This window comes from Staurois parvus, unplaced genomic scaffold (assembly GCF_062004578.1).
Source record: "Staurois parvus isolate SC_StPar_1 unplaced genomic scaffold, SC_StPar_1.0 ptg000230l, whole genome shotgun sequence".
Taxonomy (NCBI): domain Eukaryota; kingdom Metazoa; phylum Chordata; class Amphibia; order Anura; family Ranidae; genus Staurois; species Staurois parvus.
This window is the reverse complement of record NW_028318026.1, coordinates 756,074-780,388: the sequence shown is the minus strand read 5'-3', so window position 1 is coordinate 780,388 and position 24,315 is coordinate 756,074. Positions and strand designations below refer to the sequence as shown.

The following is a 24,315-nucleotide window of genomic DNA, read 5'->3' as shown; positions in this document are numbered from 1 at the left end:
TTTGCTTACTTTTTTCTGTCCTTTTGTATTTGTTTTACTTGAAAAAATGTATAAAAACCTATTGAAAAGGGAAAAAACAAATGCCACGGACACTGTGAATATGAATGAAGCAAGGAGTCTGGTTGCTGTGGCTAATGGCTCAGTCATATGGCACACTGATCAGTACACCAGTGCAGAAGGCTGTGTTTAGCTGTCCAGGAGGCACAGGTAGTCCATACAATCAGACTGTTAAAATCAGTGACAAGAAGAGCGACACCAATCTTCACATGCATCCCTGAGTGTACATCTTTCCAGCCTTTCGTCTGTCATTGATTTGAACCAGCTGCATGTGGCTGCAGACAACCTGTACCTTCTGGGTGGACAAACACAGCCATCTGCATGGTTGCAAAGATTGCTGTTTGACTGAACTGCTTTGCCTAGAAAGTAAAACACATCTCAATAGGATGCATTTGAAGAAACATACCCAAAGCAAAGCAAATTAAGTACAGCCTCAAAACAGTCATCCTTACACTATTGTGATAAACAAAATTCTGCATTTGTTCGATCAACATCCACATCGAACAAGCGTCATATACATGAAAAGAAAATGCCCACTTATAAGAACCTTAGATTGTTCTAAATCCTTTAAGACATTTTTCATTCTGAGACCTGGTATCTGCAGGCTTTCAAACTACCTTCAGTACACGCACCAAAGATTATAGCTTGGGTCCTATTTAGTCCAGGGGCCCAGGTGCAGCAACCATGCACTTCCCAACAACCAAATTTTATTTTTTGTGTACCTATAAAATCTCAGCGCATCTTCCAATCAACTACACATTTTCTTTTTGTTCCAGTGCCACATATTGCAATACTTCTACTCTATCACCAGAGAATTTCACCTCCTGCTGAGCTTCAAATGAGACAGAGTTTATTTCAGGGTTTCTGCACTAAGTGTTTCCAAAGAAAAAAAAAATAAGCTAGGACAGGACAAACAAATTACTGTGAGAGAGGGGGAGGCTCGCCAGTTTATTAGAACACACAAAGAAAAAGTACTGCTTCCATATTGCACAGTTGTGTGAATATATTGATACAGCTGTTCATATGCAGAGTGCTGCTGTATTAGTTTGAAAACTGAAGTAAACACTGAATGTATTTTATTACTATTTTATTACTATTGAAGCTTCACAGGGTGCAAAGAAGAAAAAAAAAACACATTAACAGACACTGAGGTTTTTATTTTTACAAAGAATTTAAAGCAGACCTTACATGAAATTTTCTAGCCCGCCACCAAAGATTGGGTGTCAGATGAGTATCTTTTCATTTTTTCCTCCTAACATGTTAATTTCTTCTAGATTTAAATGACCATTTTTTTATTCAAGGTGCAGGGAGGGCAAGTAAGTAAGGAGAACTTCATGCCGTTTCAGGTCCGCTTTAAAGAGATCCCATCATCAACTTAAAAATTGCAGGTGACAAAAAAAAAAAAACCAACAATCACATAAAATCAACTAAATGCTTACTGCCAGCATTTTCCTTTCCATAACAATATTTTATTGTTAGTGAATTTATTGGACCCCCTCTCTCCTTGCACGCCATAGCCTGCTCCTCTTCTGAGAGTGTCTAATTAATGTCTAGGCTGGTCCAGCTCCTCCGCCCCTCCCCTCACCTTCCTACATAACCTTTTTGAAGTAGCAGGGGGAAGAACAAAGAGGAGTACTATTTAGAGTGAAAGCTCTTCGTGTGCTAGGGGCTGCTTTTAAGATGGCTAACAGTGCAGATTGACGATTTCCCTGCTGCAGCGATTGTATTTGTTGGGTGGGAGGAAGTGAACAGGGCCAACCACTGAGCAAATGTTCGTACAGCAATTGGCCAGCTTTACAGATAAACAGCATGCCTAAAATATGGTAAGTACATATATAATCTTATGAGAATATTGAAAAAAACCTGTGAATCTTGCCTGTTGAACAAACAGGCACAATTTATCTGACTGAGCCAAAGGATGAATCACTGATAAAAAGCTATTGAACAATGTACTCTACGCTTTCATAACATAAGAAAGCAGAGCCTCAAAGCCTAGTACACAAAGGCCGAATGTTGGGCGGCACCAGCCAGTTCAACAGAAACTGGCTGACATTCAGCCCATGTATACGGCAGCCGGCCCGACAGAAGTAGGCAGTTCAGAGGTATATTTTAAGCTCAGCGCTTAGAGGCAGAAATAAAAACCCTTCCGTTTTTTTTTTTTTCATTTTTGAGATCAGTTTTCTGGCAGAAAAAAAACACTAAACACTCCTAAATGCTAGTACAACCACCCCCCCCCCTCAAAATTAGCATTTTTATCTGCCAAGAGAGAGCACTGGCGTTTTTTCAAGACTGTGTGCATGGACCCTAAAACGTGAAAAAGGTGCCTAAAGCTGGCCAAAGATGGATTGGAATTTAGCTGCGATCCATCTACAGCTGTTCCCATTTGAGAGATCAAATGTTGACTCTTCTCGAATGGGATTGTTGGTCATTTTTTCAATCAGTGCCTGCAGCCATCAGTAGTAGCGCTGATCAATGTAATCTAACAGAGGAGGAATCCCCACTGTCAAAATACAATAGTGCAGCGGGGTGGATTCCTCCATCCATCTCACTTGTGTGGATAGGGGAATTTGTTTGATTCAGCCACCTGGCTGATCAAAAAGCAAACAATCCATGTATGGCCAGCTTTAAGCTCTATCTGCTGACTCAAAAAAGAAAGCACATTAATATGATATATTATGTGAAAATATATATTAGCCATTAAAATGACAAATACTATACATTCCATTTTGCTAAAGAGGTTTAATCCCAATTACCCCTTGCCTGGGTTAATATGTAGGGCCCTGAGTGTTAATTTTGGATCACCATTCCAATACCAGCCCCCTCAATGAGCCCCTTCATTGCCACACCCCTCCCACATCTATATCCTCCACCCCCTCATTTGCCCTAATTTATTACCCCATGGTAATAAAGCAGTGGAAGTGGGCGTTATCCAAATGTACCACAATACACCTTCGTACTCAAAGAAATATTCCCATATACAATGACAGCAACTCAGTGCATTTTGGCATGTAATTGTGGTGAAGATGACTTGCTGAAGTTCAAACCAAGCATCAGAATGGGGAAGAAAGGGGACTTAAGTGACTTTGAATGTGGCATGGTTGTTGGTGTCAGACAGGCTGTCTGAGCATTTCAAAAACTGCTGATCTACTGGGATTTTCACACACAATCATCTCTAGAGTTTACAAAGAATGGTCCAAAAGGAGAAAATATCCAGTGAGCAGCAGTTGTATAGATGAAAATGCCTAGTTGATGTCTGCGGAGAATGGGCAAACTGGTTGCTGCGACATTCAGATGGTATTATCAGATTTTAGTGGAAACAACATGAAAGCATGGATCCATCCTGCCTTGTATCATCCACTATCAGAATACAATAGCTCAGCGAGAAAGGTTCTCCTATCTCCTATGGATGGGGAATCAGGTCATTTGTTTTCATTCAACCCACTGGCTGAACTAAAAAAAAATAATGTGTAGGCTGCCTACGTTGGCCATAACCAGTACAATTTTATTTAAATGTTTGTTCAGAAATGAATAAAAGTAGAGCATTTGATCTTGCCATCATTGAGTTTACTATTTTAGTCCAAAAGCACTTAAAGTTTCATCCAGACTTACTACATGAATGGAATGAAAATCAAATTCACAATTAGAATTTTCCATCCTGTACCTTTGAATTTTCATGGCACTACATTTGAAAGCCATTGTCAATCTGACCCCACTATCCGTAAGAAAACAGAATAAATGTTCTCTAAACACAAATTTTCAAACAGAATTCTACTTTTGCATAACAAGCTTTGCAATGGATCTTATTTATTAAAGTGGCTGTACCGCCAATAGCAATAACTTACATTTGTTCTCCCACACTTCACAGGGAAAGTAAGAAAGAAGCTAGATCAGAACCGATACACACAGGAAGATTAGCCTTCAGACAACGACGCGATCACTTACAGTGGCGTAACCGTCAGAAGTGGCCCCTTCAATGGCTCGGTCTTGGGATGTAAAATTTCTCAGAGAAATGACTAAAGAATAATTGAGTCAGCTGTCAATGCAACACTCTTGTGCTGTGTGATAATGCACATAATGGTGTTTGCTGGAATATCCATATCCATTACCTAAACAATACCTATTAACGAATACTTCAGTGATCTTCAATGCTTTTGGGTTGTACAATATTTCTACCAGCTGTGCCCAGCCTGAAACATGTCCACCCACAGCTTAATTACTGCTCATATTACACTGTATTGGTGACCTGTGGGCCTTGACACTTCATCACAATGAGACTCCACTACCGTGAAATAATCACCTAGCATAAAGCAGCACCCAGTGCCCATTCCTATATAGTATCCATCCTAAAATAGCTGCCATTTTGCCAAGATTTAAAAACTATAAAAATAGATGCACAAAATAAAATGCTCTAGTGACCCATGTTATATGGAATGGTGCTTTGGGCTAAAACAGCAATTATTGGTAAACTGTTATAATAACTACTTAATTTATTTTGTTGGACCTCATACACAAGCTCCCAATGCCTTTTTTTTATTATTTAGGCCATTTTAAAGCTGCACTCTGTGACTCTTGAAAACAAAAAAAACAAAACTATATGAATTGTTACAACACAGCCGGACACAGCTATACACCGCCGCTATACTTTACTTTGTGACAGTGGCGTTTTTAGCTCAGGGTGCACAATTTGAAAGGCAGCAACACCTGTCAAACTCGCCTATTGAGTTCAATAGGGCTGCGATTCTGCAGTCACAAGCCGAATGCTTGACTCGTGGCGTGGCCCCGCAGTGTATGTTTGCCAGTCAGCAATTTAAAAAGAAGTAAAAAAAAAAAAAACACAACAGGTGTTCAGGAGGCGATATAGACACCTTTTGAACACCTGTCACCATCTGAAAACGCAGTTATTTACCTGTTAACTGTATTTCCAGGAATCTTCTAGGACAGCTCACTTGAGAGATAGGGCTCCTCCCAGGAAACACCCGCTCCACCTTTTTTTCCCCTTTATAGGCGTCCTCTCTCCCATTGGCCCCCAGTATAAGAATATGACCGAAGGCCTAGGAGAAAAACAAAGAAGAAAACCAGTAATAAAGATATCCCCCATAGGTTCGCAACATACCTGCACATAATCGTGTGATCAAACAGTAATCGGGGGGGAGTTACGCTGTCCTAGAAGATTCCTGGAAATACAGTTAACAGGTAAATAACTGCGTTTTCCCGAGTCATCTTCTAGGACAGCTCACTTGAGAGGAGTAGAATAGAAATACGTACATTAGGGCGGGCACCCTGCTTGTAGGACCTTCCTGCCAAATGCCTGGTCCTTACTGCCGATCAGATCCAGCCTGTAATGTTTAGTGAAGGTGGCGAAACTGGACCACGTCGCGGCTCTGCAGATCTGTCCGGGGGAGGCCCCCCCTTTTTCCGCCCAGGAGGCCGCAGTGGCCCTTGTGGAGTGGGCTTTTAGGCCGGGCGGTGGTGACAGGCCTGCCGACTTGTAACCTTCCGAAACTGCCTCTCTGATCCATCTGGCGATGGTGCCCTTGGAGGCACCGTCCCCCTTCCTTGGTCCCTGGAATAGGACGAAAAGCCGGGACGAGCGTCTCCATGTCTTTGTGCGTTCGATGTACGTGATCAAACACCGTCTTACGTCTAACCTGCTACAGTCCTCCGCGCTGCCCGGATCGGCCTCCAGGGAAGGTATTACTATTTCCTGAGATCTATGGAAGTGTGACGCGACCTTAGGTAGGAAGGCCGCGTCCGTGCGGAGGATGATTCTATCCAATAAGATGGTGCAGTACGGCTCGATCACTGAAAGGGCATGCAACTCGCTGACCCTGCGGGCAGAAACTAGTGCCGTGAGGAGGATGGTTTTAAGAGTCAAAGATCTGAGCGAACATTCATCCAGCGGTTCGAAAGGCCCCCGCTGAAAGCTCTTCAGGACTGTGCCCAGGTCCCATGATGGAAGTTTTGGCAAGGACGGGGCACGGCGCCTGGAGATAGCCCTCAGGAATCTGATTACTAATGGGTCTGCCGCCAACCTCAGCTCGAGAAAGTTCGACAGAGCCGCTACCTGTACTTTGAGGGTATTGGCGGCCAGACTCTTATCCGCCCCGGCTTGAAGGAATTCAAGAACTGTATGCAAAATGGGCGTGCCCGGTGCTTCGTTTCTGACCTTCCAGGCGGAAAACTTCTTCCAGACCTTGTCGTACAAGGCGTTCGTCAACCTCTTCCGGCCATCCAAAAGGGTGGCGACCACTCTTGCCGAGAGCCCCTTTTCCGCTAGCCTGTCCCGCTCAGAAGCCACGCCGCTAAGGACAGCCTTTCTGGATGAGGATGCATCACCCTCCCTTGGTTGAGTAAATCGCGCGTGGGTGGTATCATCCAAGGGTCTGCTAAACTGAGCTCCTTCAACCGGGAGAACCAAGATCTCTTGGGCCAGAATGGCGCGATCAGAATAACTTTGGCTTGAGACACCCGGATCTTCTGAATCACCTTCGGCAGTAGTCTGAATGGAGGGAAGGCATAAAGGAGGTCTCCTTCCCACTGCTGGGCTAGCGCATCTATCCCCTCGCTTTTGGGGTCTTTCTGCAGGCAGAAGTACCTTTCCCGCTTTGTGTTCTGGCCGTTGGCAAATAGATCGATAGAGGGGGAGCCCCACCTGGCGCAAATCTGATCGAACGCTGACTGGCTGAGGCACCATTCTGTCTGGATGACCTCTCTTCGGCTCAGTTGATCCGCCAACTGGTTCAGGTCCCCTTTCAGATGTACTGCCGTGATGAACTCCAGGTTTTCCTCCGCCCAGCTCAGGAGGGATCCGGCCAACTCCATCAGCCTTGGGGACCTTGTGCCTCCCTGCCTGTTCAAATACGCCACTGCAGTGGTATTGTCGGAGAGAATCTGGACACCTCTCCCCCTTATCTTTTCCTGAAAGGCCGTAAGTGCCTTGAAAACTGCCAGCAGCTCCCTGTAATTTGACGACCTGCTGGAGTCTACTGCACTCCACGTGCCCTGGGCCAGGCCGTCTTCCATATGGGCGCCCCAACCAGTCATGCTTGCATCCGTGGTGATCCGCAGTGGGTTGGCCAGCCTCCAACTTCTTCCTCGTTCCAAGGTGAGGCTGCTTCCCCACCACCTTAGCGATTCCTTCACTTCGTGCGTGATGCGGATCCTGGAACTCAGACCTGCTCGGCTGCCGTCCCAGTGGGAAAGGGTGTGATTTTGCAGCACCCTGGAGTGAAGTTGCGCCCATTGCACCCCTGGAATTGCCGCTGTCATCCGCCCGATTATTCTCATCGCGGTCCTGACCGTGCAGGTCGACATCCTCCGGAGGGCCCTTGTGTCCTGCCGCAGGTTGAGGGCTTTTTCTGATGTTAGGTACGATCGGGCCTGTGCGGAGTCCAGGACGTACCCCAAGTACGTAATCCTCTTGGAGGGGGTTAGCTGTGACTTCTCCTTGTTGATAAGCCACCCCAGACTTTCCAGAAAAGATATCGTACGTTCGATGTGCGATCTCAGGCCTCCCTCTGTGTCCGCAAATACAAGCAGGTCGTCCAAATAGGGGATAATGTTTATCCCTTCCAGTCTCAAAACTCTTAAAGGCTCCGCTAAAATCTTGGTGAATATCCTCGGGGCCGACGACAGGCCGAAGGGGAGTGTGTTGAACTGAAATAGCACCGGACCCTTTTCTCCTTCCAGCGCAAACCTCAGGAATCTCCTGGAATCTTCTCTTATCGGGACATGTAGGTATGCGTCTTGCAGATCTATCGAGGCCATGAACACCCCAGGTGAAAGGAGTTCCTTCACCGTGTATATGGATTCCATACGGAATTTGCTGGGCCTCACGAACTCGTTCACCTTCCGCAGATTCAATATCATCCTGTAAGTACCTGACGGTTTTTTCCTTAGAAAGAAATGGGAGAAGAATCCACTTCCCCTTTCCTCTTCTCTCAACTGGCAGATAACGTTCTGACTGAGTATATTTTGTAGGAGGTCCACCAGCGCATCCGCCATAGCCCTGTCCTTTGGCAGGGGTGTTGCAAAGAATCGCTGAGGGGGGGCCCTTGTGAACTCTATTCTGTACCCCCTGTGGATGGCCTCCAGAATGTAGGTGTTCTGGGTTATCCTTAGCCATTGTGCGTGGAAGCGCCCCAGTCTCGCTCCCACCTGGCCTCTCCAGTCACTTCGGCTGGGTTTTGGGTCTATTCTGGCCGGGGTTGAAAAGGAAACCTCCCCTGCCTCTCGGCTCGTTCCTGCCTCTTCTTGCGCCCCAGCCTGGGCGCTGGGTTTGGAACCTAGCTTCCCTTGACGCGTATCGCCTGGATGGGCGAAACCCCTTCCGTCCAACCTGCCTGCTGGGGACCGGGAAGCTCTTTTTCCTGTCGGCTGACCTTTCCAGGACTGAATTCAGCTCCGGGCCGAAAAGGAGTTTACCCTCAAACGGCAGGCCACAGAGTTTAGATTTGGAGGCCAGATCCCCCTGCCACGATTTCAGCCAGATAGCCCTCCTTGCCGTGTTTATGAGCGCTGTAGATCTAGCAGAGAGTCTGATGGTCTCTGCTGATGCGTCCGCGATGAAGGCTACCGCTTTCTCCAGCACCGGAAGGGACTTCAGAATCTCTTCCCCCGGAGTGCCTTGTTCCAGATGCGAACGGAGCTGCCCCAACCACACATCCAGGGTTCTGGACACACAGGTCGTTGCCACTGCAGGTTTAAAATTCACTGCGGACGCTTCCCATGCCCTCTTCAGGAAGGCGTCCGCTTTCCGATCCATCGGGTCTTTTAGGGACCCACCGTCTTCAAAGGACAGATCCGTGTCCTTCGAGATCCTCGAGAGAGGGGCGTCTGGCTTTGGGCAAGTCTCCCAAACCGAGGCATCTTCCTCCTTAAAGGGAAAACGTCTCTTGAGGTTCTTGGGAAGGAAAGCCTTCTTCTCTGGCTCTTCCCATTCTCTCCTGATCGTGGACCATAGGGCAGGGTGTACTGGGAATGTACGGCTGCTTTTTGCCTGTAGCCCTGCGTACAGTTGGTCGTGGAGGGAGAGGTCCTGCTGTTCTTCCTCCAGATCCAGGGTCTCATAGATCACCTTTAGCAGGTCCTCCGTGTCTTCCACCTGAAAAAGGAACCTGTCTGCCTTTGGGCCCTGAGCCTCAATCTCACCCTCCTCCGAGTCTGAGGTGTCCGACTGTTCGTCCTCCCAGTCCCTTACCGGCGCTACCAGCTTCCTCTTTTTCCCCCCTTGGGTGCCAGAAGTGCCCGGTTGGGGCTCATCCTGGGCCGGTCCCGGCTTCTGTTCTCTGAAGCTTTGAAATGTCTTGGACATCTCTTGTGTCATATTCTGTAGGAAGTCTTTAAAAAGAGATCCAGACTCCTTCTTGATGAGCTTGTCTATGCACCCCTGGCAGAGCTGCTTCCTCCAGGAGCTCGCCAGTTTCTTCCTACAAGTGGCACACTTCTTTTTCTGCTCACAAGGAGCTTCTTTCTCCCCTCTATCCTCCTCCTGTGGGCCCATCTGGGGACAAGGAGATACACGCGCTCATGCGTCTGTAACAGCAACGCCTCCCCCCCCTGTGCCACTGTGCAAGCTCCAGCTGTGGGCCTGGGGGGGGGGGGAGAGGGGGGCTGTGTGTGCGTGGGGGGTACCCAATCATCCCGGGGAGGGGGGGGGAGAGGGGGGGGGGAGTAGGGAGGAGGGGGGTAAAAACAAAAGGAAGTTTGCCAAACAAGGCCCTTACCTTACTGCAGGCCTCCCCCGCTCCTGACAGATCTGCCTCCATGCCGCCGCAGACTCTGCCTCGGTGCGACGGTTTTTCAGGGGCTGGTGGGCTCCGCCCCCCCCCCTGCGATCCCCCCTCGCCGACCCCCCTCTCACGGCCGCCGGTGGAGAAGCGGCCGTGGCACGGGTTCCTTCCACGGCCCGCCGCCCATTTCCAAGATGGCGGCGGCCGTTCCCTGCTCCTGCGCCGGAAGTGACGACACCCGGCGCCCGGAAGTGACGACACCCGGCGCCCGGAAGTGACGCGATCGCAGCGTCCAGACCCACCGCAGCCGAGCCTCCTGGCCATGCTGCCGGGATCCAGGAGCAGGTAAGACTTACCTGAACCCCCAGGGAAAGGCACCAATGCCTCGGTCGGCGGAGCGGGCTCTACCCCCCTGGAGAGCCCCGCTGGGACCATCTGGGGCCGACGCCCCCACCCCACAACGGGCATCCCTGGTGAAACTGGCTGAAAGGTCCCCCCCCTCACAAGGCCCCTGCCTTGCTTGGAGGAAGGGGGGGGCCCCAGCCAGGGACCCTCTGTACTCCGCCAGAGAGCCCAGATAAAAAATAAAAAACGGGCGTAGCTCCTTCCTGGCCGGAGGAAACACTAAAACTGGGGGCCAATGGGAGAGAGGACGCCTATAAAGGGGAAAAAAAGGTGGAGCGGGTGTTTCCTGGGAGGAGCCCTATCTCTCAAGTGAGCTGTCCTAGAAGATGACTCGGGAAAAGTGATTCACCGTGTATCAGTTTTCAGAGCGCGCTTACCAGTACCATTAACGTGGTTCTAAAGTCTGAAGGTTTTGCATTCTCTGCAAAACCTTCTTTGTCCAGCTCCTTCCACCCCCCTCCCCACCCAATACTTACCTGAGCCCAGTCCCAATCCAGTGCTGTGTAGGAGAGCAACAGCTCTCTCACGTTTCTCCCTCCTCATGGACTAGGAAACAGCAGCAGAAGGCACTGGCTCCCATTGCTGTCAATCCCAGCCAGTGAGGAGGGAACTCTGTGTGCCTATGGTCACACAACCAGCTCAGGAGTGCACACAAGTGCCCCCATGGCACAACTTACTATGGTGGGCACTCGGCAGGGCGGGGAGGAGCCAAGATAGCCAGTGGGGAACCCAAGAAGAGGAGGATCAGGGCTGCTCTGTGCAAAATCATTGCACAGAGAAGGTAAATATAACATGTTTGTTAGTTAAAAAAAAAAATAAAAAGTATATGGTTTAATGTTGAAGAAGCTTGTATTTAATTACATCAGTGTGTGACTGCCATCTAAAGCATTCAAAAGAAAAGGTTTCAAGGATAATGGATGCACAGCTTGGAGGTCCTGAAGTCCTAACACACTTCCCATCCTAGGCTGACAACACTGTCCCTCCACAGATACAACATGGTAAGCGTTGTAACTCTAGGAAAGAGCAAAATATTTGAAAAAAAAAAAAAGTTTTTCTTTGTTTCTATTATAAAATTTAGCAAATAGGTAAATTGTCTCCTTCACTGATGAGGCTGCATGGATAGGCAGCATTGATGGGCACGGATGAGGCGGCACTGATAGGCAGCACTGATGACCACTGAATGGTGGCACTGATGGGCACTTTTGGGACTGCACTGATAATCAGTGCAGATGTCCTCTGTGACTCTTGCTGGTTATCGATAATAATAATGTCATTGAACACAGCAACCACAGAGAGCGTCGGGTGCACACCGCTGGGGGAGCTTTCATAGAGGGCATCATATGACGCCCTCCCAGAACTGGACAACCACGCTGTAGCCGTCATTTGGCTATAGCCCGGTTGTTAAGTGGTTAAATCAGGCCATATAGTAGACAGTACTTTTTTTCCCATTCAGCAAATGAGGTATATTGAGAAATACTTCCCGCCAGGACATTGGGACTCACTGCTGTCAGAATACAATAATCAGCAGCTAAATCCATTGACTGAGAATCAACAGAAGTCGATCAAATGATCGACTTCTGTCAAGCAGTGACGACGAAACACAAATAGATATTAAGCCAGTTCAGTTCACTGTGTGGTTCATCTATGCCCAGCTTTAGACAAGCTAATACAGGCCAGCAGTAGGGGCCAACCAGAATTTGCAGCAATGCACATGTGCTGGCAATGAACATACAACCACTGGAAAGAACAGGGTGATAATCTAATCAATGTGTTGCTTCTCCTTTGATCAATCAGTAAGCTGGGGGTTTGTCTGGGTCCTGCTATTGTAAGGTAGCCATAATAGGAGGTCACAAAACTGGCTATAGTGTCTGGTAGGTGTGGCTAGTTTACCAGATATTTAAAACATCCTTTTCCACATGTGCATTCAGCTGTTTGCCTAAAAATTTCATATGTAAAGCAGAACTCCATGGAAAGAAAAATCCCCCTCAGAAGTGGTGCTCCCCTGCACTGGTAGGGTTAAATGCTCCTTTAGGCCTAGGGTACCAGTAACAGGAAAATTAATTTACCCAATCCCTTGCTCCTGCAGATTACCTCCATGCTATGCAAGCAGCCCCAAAGCCTCTTCTCTAAAGTGCTGATGTGGATGCAGGGAAAGCACCGCATTGTACGCGAGGACGTCAAGGGACCACCACAAGCTGGAGAGTCAGGGAAAAGATGTGCTGGAGAAGCGAGGCGTGAGATAATTAAAAGTACTTGTAACTGGTACCCTGGACATAAGCTTTGGGTTCATACTGTGAGTTGGATATAAATCACACAGGAATGGCACCATATTCCTGCACAATTCACTGGTGGCTCAGTGAGGTGCAATTTGAGCCCATTCATCTTGAATGGGCTCAAATCGCTTTGCATCCACACCAAAGTCATGCATGCAGCAATTTTGGGAACTCGCTGCAACCAAATTGCATGGTCATTCTGCACCATGCAATCCAGTGTAGGCAAATGCACTGCATTTACTACCTGCTTTCAGGGTGTTGTTAAGATTGCACTGACACCTACTGAGGATCGCAGGGGCAGTGCGATTTGAATGCTGTGAGGGAAATTAGTACGAACAAGGGTTTCTTGCACCACATTCTAGTGTGAACAGAGGCTAAATGAGCATGCAGTACTGGGGGAACCACACTGTAAGGAAAGATTCCCCCCCCCCCCCCCCCCGCAGTTCAGCTTTAAATATATACAATTTTATTATGCTGAACTTTAATCAGGAGTGCTGCATTACAAGGTTAGATCAGTAAGTTGTGCACACAAGGCCTAACATTTACACACCATTCCACATAACTGTATTACAGAAATCCAATGCTCCATGACAAAGGTGTTGTCCATCTCCTGACAGCTGAGAAGATTACACAGCAGGGGATAATCCAGTATGTAATTCCAATCAGACTCCTGTCTACGTCCTGACAAATTACACACCCTTATCACAGGTGACACTTTGGCATGATAGCCACAATGAGAAAATTAGACTCCTACCATACTACAAGTTTTTAGAATATCCTCATGGGAACACAAGCAGAGAGTGTATAGAGGCTGAGATGTCACAAACCCTTTAATATCACTTAACTTACAGAATGTAATACACTTAGATCCAGACAGGGCCCATATACAAATATACACAGAGTCAGCAAATTCTCCTTTATTCTTTTTAACTTGGCTCCAGACAGAGAACGGGGCAGCTGGGGAGCAGAGTTAGTATATTCAGCCAGGGGAAAAGTTATTGGCGTTACCTACCAAATTTAAAGTGATATTAAAAGTAATAAATGTTTTAAATAGCAAACATGTTACACTTGCTTGCTCTGTGCAGTGGTTTTGCACACAGCAGCCCCGATCCTCCTCCTCCTCTCGGTTCTCCCACCAGAACTCCTAGCCCCCTCTTGCTCTGGGGTCAGCCAAACAGGCTCACTTCCGAGCCTCTGCTCTGTGTGTCCATTCACACACAGAACCGCGGCTTGCCCCACTGGCTGTGATTGAAATTGGTCCTGCTGCGGTCTCAGCCAATGAGGAGCGAGAGTCCCGGGAGAGCCAAGGCTCACATGCACATCACTGTTTCGCGATGGGGCTCAGGTAAGTATTAGGGAGACTGGAGGGGGGCTGCAGCACACAGAAGGGTTTTTTTTACCTTCATGCATAGAATGCATCAAGTTAATAAATCTTGAGCCTTTACAGCCACGTTAAAAGAAGAATTCTGGTCTAAGGTAAAAGGAGAATATTATTTATCACACAGAGTTCGTGAAATTACAAAATGCAAAGTAAAGAATTAATTAACAGGTCTTAATGTGGAAGCAAAGGGGGTTTTGCATTCAACCAGCTAACTGAACACAAAGGAAAAAAAAAACGAACATGTATACCCAGTTTTAGCCTTTTTCTCAACTTTAAAGCCTAAGTGTAGCCAAAATCACAAACAAAAAAAAAGGAGTACAATGGACATAACTTACAGTAAGCAGGATGTGTCATTTGTGCTGATTCCTCTTCTGTCGGTAAAAAAGTTTCTCTGCCCTGCCATGGTGGGGATTAATACAACTAAGGCTGGCCATACATTATACAATTTTCTTTAGAAAATTGCTTTAGATTTACCAAAAACCATATAATAGGAGGTCAAACCTAAACAACACTTTCAATTGTATCCAATTATGCAGGCCCTTGCACTACATAGTTGAAGGTAAATCTAAAGGAAATTGGGCAGAAATTGAACAGAAAATTGTATAGTGTATGGCCAGCCGAAGGCTGGCACAGGCTTTCATCAAGAACGCCTGACTATACCTGCCCTATCCGCCCAGCTGCTGCATAGCCATACTACAGCTTCTATGAACGGAACATGGTCTATGAATGGAGAACTGGCTGATTTTTTTTTTTTGTTCAAATTTTCCGGTCTTTTTTCGTTTACATAATAAAAACCCAATGGTGATCAAATACCACCAAAAGAAACTATTTATGTGAAAAAAAAAATACATTTCATTTGCATACAATGATGTACGACCATGCACTTGCAACTTAATGTATCACAGTCCCAAATAGTAAATATTGGCCTTGTCATGAAGAGGGTAAAACCTTCTAGGGCTTAAGTGGTTAATCCAGTCTGGTCATGTGATCCAGGAGCTCCGGCTCCCTGTTTTAGTCTGTGGCGCCAACATATTTTTCTTGAGTGCTGGGTCTTCAGATGTCTTGGGATGAGTCCCCGTTCCTGTGACCTCACTGGATGGAGACTTCCCCTCGCTTCTTGACCCTGTGACCCCACTGGAGTGAGACTTCCCGTTTCTGTGCCCCCCACTGGAGCGAGACTTCCCGTTTCTGTGACCCCCCCCACTGGAGCGAGACTTCCCGTTTCCGTGCCCCCCCCCCCCACTGGAGCGAGACTTCCCGTTTCTGTGCCCCCCACTGGAGCGAGACTTCCCGTTTCTGTGCCCCCCACTGGAGCGAGACTTCCCGTTTCTGTGACCCCCCCACTGGCGTGAGACTTCCCGTTTCTGTGCCCCCCCACTGGAGCGAGACTTCCCGTTTTTGTGCCCCCCACTGGAGCGAGACTTCCCGTTTCTGTGCTCCCCCAATGGAGCGAGACTTCCCGTTTCTGTGCTCCCCCACTGGCGCGAGACTTCCCGTTTCTGTGCTCCCCCACTGGCGCGAGACTTCCCGTTTCTGTGCTCCCCCACTGGCGCGAGACTTCCCGTTTCTGTGCTCCCCCACTGGCGCGAGACTTCCCGTTTCTGTGCCCCCCCCCCCACTGGTGCGAGACTTCCCGTTTCTGTGCCCCCCCCACTGGTGCGAGACTTCCCATTTTCTGTGCCCCCCACTGGAGCGAGACTTCCCATTTTCTGTGCCCCCCACTGGAGCGAGACTTCCCATTTTCTGTGCCCCCCACTGGCGTGAGACTTCCCATTTTCTGTGCCCCCCACTGGAGCGAGACTTCCCGTTTCTGTGCCCCCCCCACTGGTGCGAGACTTCCCATTTTCTGTGCCCCCCACTGGAGCGAGACTTCCCATTTTCTGTGCCCCCCACTGGAGCGAGACTTCCCATTTTCTGTGCCCCCCACTGGCGTGAGACTTCCCCTTTTCTGTGCCCCCCACTGGAGCGAGACTTCCCATTTTCTGTGCCCCCCACTGGAGCGAGACTTCCCATTTTCTGTGCCCCCCACTGGAGCGAGACTTCCCATTTTCTGTGCCCCCCACTGGAGCGAGACTTCCCATTTTCTGTGCCCCCCCCACTGGCGCAAGACTTCCCATTTTCTGTGCCCCCCCACTGGCGCGAGACTTCCCATTTTCTGTGCCCCCCCCACTGGCGCGAGACTTCCCATTTTCTGTGCCCCCCACTGCAGCGAGACTTCTTGTTTCTGTGACCCCACTAGAGGAAGACTTCCCCTCACTTCCTGTCCCTTTGACGCAACTGGAGGGAAACTTCCTGTTTCTGTGACCCTCCCAGTAGAGGGGGACTGTGATCGATTTCTAACTAAAGGTTGATGGGATTCAATGACAGCCAATGGAGCTACAGGGTGCATGCACTGAGTTGCAGGGGAAGTCTCAGTGTTTGCATTTTAATAGGAACCTATATTTGCTCAAAACAAATCTAAAGAGGGCCAGGAGGGAGGATATTTTTTAAGGTTAAACATGCACCTAGGTATAGTGCCTTTAATTCCGCTTCAAACGAGGCTTTATCTCTGTACACTCAGGGCTGCTTCATATTGCCCCGCTACACGTCAGGCAAAGCGCAGCTAACCCAGCAGTTTTCCTGTGGGTTAGCTTCATTTTCCTATAGACTTCTCATATGTCCCATGGGTTTGGTACGCTTTCAGAAAGTGCCAAAAAAAATTCCTGTATGAAAGAGCTTTGGTAAGATTTCTGAAAGCACACAAAAACCACGGGACATAATAGAAGTCTATGAGAAAATGCAGATAACCTGCACAAAAAACACAGGGTTCGCTTCACTTTGCTAACAGTGCAATGGGACAATGTGAATCTTTACACAAGCTGCCTGCACACAGCAACTAGCACCTCAAACCATATAAACACACAGCCCATTCATGGACTATGGTCCCCAGCACCTGTGTGAATGAGACTGCGGACATGATATAGACGATGGCCAGAGACCAGGGATGCGTTACAGGCAATGGTCAGAGATTGTGGACATGATGCAGGAGATGGTCAGAGATTGTGGACATGATGCAAGAGATGGTCAGAGATTGTGGACATGATGCAAGAGATGGTCAGAGATTGTGGACATGATGCAAGAGATGGTCAGAGATTGTGGACATGATGCAAGAGATGGTCAGAGATTGTGGACATGATGCAGGAGATGGTCAGAGATTGTGGACATGATGCAAGAGATGGTCAGAGATTGTGGACATGATGCAGGAGATGGTCAGAGATTGTGGACATGATGCAGGAGATGGTCAGAGATTGTGAACATGATGCAGGAGATGGTCAGAGATTGTGGACATGATGCAGGAGATGGTCAGAGATTGTGGACATTATGCAAGAGATGGTCAGAGATTGTGGACATGATGCAGGAGATGGTCAGAGATTGTGGACATGATGCAGGAGATGGTCAGAGATTGTGAACATGATGCAGGAGATGGTCAGAGATTGTGAACATGATGCAGGAGATGGTCAGAGATTGTGGACATGATGCAGGAGATGGTCAGAGATTGTGGACATTATGCAAGAGATGGTCAGAGATTGTGGACATGATGCAGGAGATGGTCAGAGATTGTGGACATGATGCAGGAGATGGTCAGAGATTGTGGACATGATGCAGGAGATGGTCAGAGATTGTGGACATTATGCAGGAGATGGTCAGAGATTGTGGACATTATGCAGGAGATGGTCAGAGATTGTGGACATGATGCAGGAGATGGTCAGAGATTGTGGACATGATGCAAGAGATGGTCAGAGATTGTGGACATGATGCAGGAGATGGTCAGAGATTGTGGACATGATGCAGGAGATGGTCAGAGATTGTGGACATGATGCAGGAGATGGTCAGAGATTGTGGACATTATGCAGGAGATGGTCAGAGATTGTGGAAATTATGCAGGAGATGGTCAGAGATTGTGGACATGATACAAGAGATTGTGAACATGCTTCAGGAGACAGTCATAGACTGGAGATATGTTACATAAGACTGCTAGAAATCACTACTATAACAAGGCAATAGGGAAACACAGATTAATGTCTGCATGGGCCAAGAGCTGCATGCAGTCCCCACCCACAGGTTGGGCGCCTATATTAATGGACCCAGTACACCTATGTGTGTATGCCCTAGGGCCCCATTCACAAACAGTAGAGCGAGAACTCCTGTTTCCATGTACATTTTCTGTGGCGTCACAATAGGGTTGCCACCTCATCCCTTTAACCACTTGGTAACCGCGCTATAGCTGGATGACGGCTACAGTGCAGTTACCCAGTTCTGTGAGGGTGTCACATGACGACGTCCTCACGCGAGCACCCGGCAATCTCTGTGATCGCTGTGTCCTGTGGCTACAGCTAATCACATGATGTGGTAAAAGACCAATCACAGCGGTCTTTTACCACGTGATCAGCTGTATCCAATGACACAGCAGGTCACGGAGTAAATACAGTTGCTGTCACTGCGTGAAGAAATTACTGCCGATAACCAGCAGCTGACAAAGTGGAGATCGGCACTGATGATCAGTGCCCTGCAGTGACACTCACCAGTGCCATCAGTCAGTGCTGCCTGTCAGTGTCACCCATCAGTGCTGCCTGTCAGTGACCATCATTGCTTCATATCAGTGCAGCATCATCAGTGCCACCTCATCAGTGCAGCCTGTCAGTGCCACCTCATCAGTGCTGCCTCATCAATGCACATCAGTGAAGGAGGAAAAATTACTTGTTTGCAAAATTTTATAATGGAAACGAAGAAAAAAAATTTTTTTTCCAAATGTTGCTTTTTTTGTTTATGCAAAAAATATAACTCAGTGGCGAATAAATACCACCAAAAGAAAGCTCTATTTGTGTGAAAAAAAGACAAAAAATTTCATATGGGTACAGTGTTGCATGACCGCGCAATTATCAAAGTGCGACAACGATGAAAGCTGAAAATTGTCCTGGGCACGAAGGGGGTATAAGTAGTCAGTGGGCAAGTGGTTAAACCTGAACACCACGTTAATGAAACAAAAACGAGAAGCGCACCAACCTTGCGCATTACCTCAGTAACCAAATTTATTAATTAACCTCTAGCCTACAGGGCACTTATACCCCCTTCCTGCCCAGGCCAATTTCCAGCTTTCAGCGCTGTCACACTTTGAATGACAATTGCGCGGTCATGCAACACTGTATCCATATGACATTTTTAACATTTTTTTGAGACAGATAGAGCTTTCTTTTGGTGGTATATAATCACCTCTGGGATTTTTATTTTTTCTTAAACAAACCAAAAACCACAGAAAATTTTGAAAAAAAAAGTTTTTTCTTAGTTTTTGTTATAAAATTTTGTAGATAAGTGATTTTTCTCCTTCACTGATGTGCGCTAATGAGGCTGCAGTGATGGGCACTGATAGGCTGCACTGATGGACACGGATAGGTGGCACTGATGAGGAGGCACTGGTAGGTTGCACTGATGGGCACTGAAAGCCAGCACTGATACATGACACTGATATATGGCACTGATAGGCGGCACTGACTGGCATTGATAGGTGGCACTGACTGGCACTGATGGGTGACACTGAAAGGCAGCTCAGATGGGCACTGATATTTGGCATTGATGTGCACTGGTATGCACTGATATGTGGCATTGATGGGGCACTGGTATGCACTGATGAGCACTGACTGCTGGCACTGATGGACACTGACAGATGGCACTTCTGGGGCCACACTGATCATCAGTGCCCTGATGATCAGTGTACATGTCCCCTCCGCGGAAAGCTGATTACCGGCTCTCCTCACCTCTCGAGCTGTCAGCGTGACAGCTCGAGATGAGAGAAATGCTGATAAACCGGCATTTCTGTGTTTACATGTGATCAACTGTGATTGGACACAGCTGATCACATGACCAAGCCAACATCTTCGGCTCTTTCCGTGATCCGCTGTGTCCAAGGGACACAGCGCACCGGCGATCGCTGAGCTGCGCGCTCCCTGAGCCATGCATGCGCGGTGAGAATGGAAGGACGCCATATGACGTCCTATCAGAACGAGAGAACCACTTTGCGCCCGTCATTGTACTATATGGCGGGCGGAAGGTGGTTAAAGAATGGTACTCGCAAACAGCGAATAAAATCAGGCATGTAGTCCTCAAAGGGACGAAACGCGTCAGTGTATTGTCTACCCCCATGATGGATTCGCGCTGGCTATCTCTGAAGTCCCTTTAAGGACTACATGCTTGTTTTTTTCGCTGTTTGTACCATTCTTTAATTAATAAATTTGGTTACTGAGGTAATGCACAAGGTTGGTGCGCTTCTCGTTTTTGTTTCACTTTGCCGTATTGGTCGGGCTTCCCCAGCCTTGTTTGGAGCTGCACAGCCTTTAATACACTGGTGGTCGCCTTTTTCTGGTTTTGGTTCCATCTATTCGCCTCCGGCCTGGGTCCTAGAGCGCAGGAGAAATCGCATCTCACCACGTTAATGACACAGGTTCTGAGGCTAATGTAATGCAGACAAAGCAGCATACGCGGTCAATTAGCACCTTAATGAGCCCCAGAACCTGTGTCATTAGTATGTGTTGGGTTTTAAAGGCATGAGGTGACAACCTTACATCACAAGCATTTAGCAAATAATTCAAGTGAACGGGCTGTCCTATGTGCAACAAATGTGCAAAACAAGCTCCAGGACCATTCTGAGCATGTAGCATCACACAGCCAAACGCGTGTCTGCTAACCGCTAGCATGACGCACGTTTGCTGCGCATTTCCCAAAACGCACAGAGAACGCACATTCCTGCAAGTTTCTGTTGATGTTCTGAAAACGTGAAGGTGTGGTCGCAGCCTAGAAGTTGGCAAATGTTTACTTTATGGCATGCAATGCTCCTAACAAGGGCAATGTGGCTGAGTCTCCGTGAATTTGGCGCCAGGCTCCTGAGCACACAAGTCATAGAGATGTATTGCATGGCCCTCGTTGTGAGGAGGGAGCTCTGATCCCCTCAGAGCCCAGCACAGCCCGCCATGTCCTCCTCCTAGGTGACGTCACCAGCCCACCGTGCCCCGCCAGGTACCCCGGTCAGTGGCGGTCTCTGCCCTCCTGTCATGGCGCACAGGCCGCTCCTACCTCCGTCCGGCGGGGCCCCTCCTTTCACCGTGCTCAGGGCGGAGAAGAGTCTCGTGTCTCCTTCTTCCTATGTGGCAGCTTCCCGGTGACGCAATGTGTCCGGTCCCCGGCGTGGAGGCCACAATGACACGTAGACGGTGTGTACACGGAGCGGTCAGGTTTCAGCAGCACCAGCTCTGTGGCTTGTTTGTTTATTAAAGGAAAACGACCTGTGATAGAAGGGAGGTGGAGGAAGGCTGTGCTGGAAATGCTGCTTGCTTGGCTGCCTCCTGTTCTGTAGGACAGTCCCTGAATCACCTCACAGGGGGGTCCGTGCAGGGGCCACAGAGCGCGTTATGATTTCTTAGTGTTTGCAGCTCTGGAATCTATGAGCTCTGAGGAATGGACATTTGGGGGATCAGGGCTCCATTATTCTTATTATACAGGATGTATATAGAGCCAACAGTTTGCTCAGCGCTCTACAATATAAAGGGAGACAATACAGTTCAATACAAGAGGGATAGGAGGGCCTGATCCTTGGAGCTTACAATCTAGGAGGGAGGGGCTAGTGGTACAAAAGGTAGTAACTGTGGGGGATGGAATGTAGGAGGAGTAGAAGATTCCATTATTAGCTGAGGGCAGGATAGGCTTCCCTGAAGAGATAGGTTTTCAGAGATCGCCTAAAAGTGAGCAGAGTAGGCGGTAGTCTGATAAATTGGGGTAGAGAGTTCCAGAGGATGGGGGAAGCTCTGGAGAAGTCCTGGGGATGAGTATGGGAGGAGGAGACAAGGGAGCTAGAGAGCAGAAGGTCATGCGGCGAGTACGGTTTGGGTGATATTTGGAGACAAGATCAGTGATGTGATTTGGGGCAGAGTTATAAATGGCTTTATATGTTATTGTTAATGTTTTGAATTTTATTCGTTGGGCAACCAGTGGAGGGATTGGCAGACCTATTCAGATGCAACAATGTGCTCACATTTTCACAGGTCATGTATAGGGAAGTATATTCATTTCTATGATCACAAGAGATGAGCATGACCCTTTTTAAGGCGAGGTTCACATCTTCACTATTCCTTCCATTGACACCAATGATGGGGCACTATTCCTCCCACTGACACCAATAATGGGGCACTATTCCTCCCACTGACACCAATGATGGGGCACTATTCCTCCCACTGACACCAATGATGGGGCACTATTCCTCCCACTGACACCAAAGATGGGGCACTATTCCTCCCACTGACACCAACGATGGGGCACTATTCCTCCCACTGACACCAACGATGGGGCACTATTCCTCCCACTGACACCAACGATGGGGCACTATTCCTCCCACTGACACCAACGATGGGGCACTATTCCTCCCACTGACACCAACGATGGGGCACTATTCCTCCTACTGACACCAACGATGGGGCACTATTCCTCCCACTGACACCAACGATGGGGCACTATTCATCCCACTGACACCAACGATGGGGCACTATTCCTCCCACTGACACCAACGATGGGGCACTATTCCTCCCACTGATACCAACAATGGGACACTATTCATCCCACTGACATCAGTGATGGGGCACTACTCCTTCCACTGACACCAATGATGTGGCACTAGTCCTCCCACTGCAAAATTACAGTTGTGAAGTAGCAATGAAAATAATTTTATGGTTGGGGGTCACCACAACATGAGGAACTGTATTAAGGGGTCGCGGCATTAGAAAGGTTGAGAACCACTGCTCTATGCCCTTGGAGAACTGGCACAATGTCACTTCCTCTTCCAGCCATTTTTTTTTTTTAAAGCACTAGATCAATGCTTTTTTTTTTTTTTATTCAATGCTTTACATTGCAGAGGAGAGATGTGGGGTCTTTTTGACCCCCATATCTCTTCATAAAGAGGACCTGTCACTAATTATTTTTATCACAAGGGATGCATGCATTCCTTGTGATAAGAATAAAAGTGATTACGTTTTTTTTTTAAAGGAACAGTACAAGTTTAAAGTGCCCCCCGTGCTCACACCTAGTGGTGAACGCATACGTAGGCCATGCCCACATATGTAAATGGTGTTCAAACCACACACGTAAGGTATCACCATCAATGTCAGAGCAAGAGCAATAATTCTCACACTAGAACCCCTCTGTAACTTTACACTGCTAACCTGTAGAACTTTTTAAAGCATCACCCATGGAGATTTTTAAGTACTGCATTTTCACGCTATTCCACGAGCGTGCGCAATTTTAAAGCGTGACATGTTGGGTGTCTATTTACTTGTTGTAACATTCTCTTTCTTATTTTTAAAAAAAAGTTGGGGCATACTTTTTTTTTTTTTTTTTTAATCAGTGTATATTTTTCCAAAAAATTTATATTCATTTTTAAAAAGTGTGCATTTCAGTTTCGGTTTTCAGCCAAGTGCATTTTGATTTTTCGGTTTTGACACCAGAATCTTCATTTCAGTGCACCACTAGAAAAAAGTCCATGACCCTTTCCAAAAAATTCACAGATGTGTGAACTAGATCCATAGGAAATCATGTTAAATGGACTGTAGTGCATTTCTGCACAATGGAAGATGAACTGAAATCTGTATAAGTGTGAACTTAGGGTAAGGCCCTATTCACATCAAATGATTTCAAAATGCACTGAAACCGTGGCAAAACATGCAACATATTTTGGGTGCCTTTATTTCTTAATGGCATCAAAATTCGGTGCAATTTTGCCACGAATGTCACATGACATATTGTGCAAAAATGATGGCAAAACACACCTGGCTTAAGGCCGAAATTTGGTCCTTGAGCTTTTTTGCCATGACAAACACACATTGAGCAGCTCATTCAAGTGAATGGGCTGCCCTAAGCACGACTCAAAGAAGCATGTGAATCACAAATGGAAAAGCTGCACAATATGTGAATGGGGCCTTAACCACTTGCCACTCGCCAACAGTACATTTGCTGCTGGCAAGTGGCATCTCCAGGCACCACAATGTATCCGTACATTGTGGTGAACTTCCTGGTTTAGAGGCGCATGCATGCTGCCTGCTGATCAGCTATGGCCAATCGTAGTACAGAGATCTGTGTATTTGTAAGCACAACACACAGGTTCTGTTTGGATTTCTTTCTGCTATCAGTTACCATCCAGAACTGAGTGCAAGGAGAGACCCAGCCAGATCTGTGAGTAAAAGCAGCACATATACACTTGTTAGGCACACAATTAACCCTTTGAGTGCCCTCATCAATCCTGTCTTCCAGCCTGTGTCATAAGTACACTGTACAGTATTATCACTGTATTAGCCCCAGTTCACACCGGGTGTGGCTTTGAAGTCACGCTACTTCGGAACAATTTCAAAGCCGCCAATCTGTACGAATTTATGTGTAGCTTGACGACATTTTTGCA

General features: G+C 47.6%; 1 protein-coding gene across 3 annotated transcripts in view; it reads right to left on the bottom strand.

The window, feature by feature from the left end:
* TRIQK (triple QxxK/R motif containing) overlaps positions 1 to 21,247 on the bottom strand; it is a 211,048-nt gene extending 189,801 nt beyond the window's left edge. The window contains exon 1 of one of the 3 annotated variants that reach the window (XM_089679672.1): positions 20,952 to 21,247. The gene's annotated coding sequence lies outside the window, so the exon portion shown is untranslated. Of the gene's footprint in view, positions 1 to 3,899; positions 3,922 to 20,951 lie in introns of those variants that run through there. The other 2 variants (XM_089679670.1, XM_089679671.1) reach the window with 2 other exon arrangements.
* Positions 21,248 to 24,315: the final 3,068 nt, after the last annotated feature.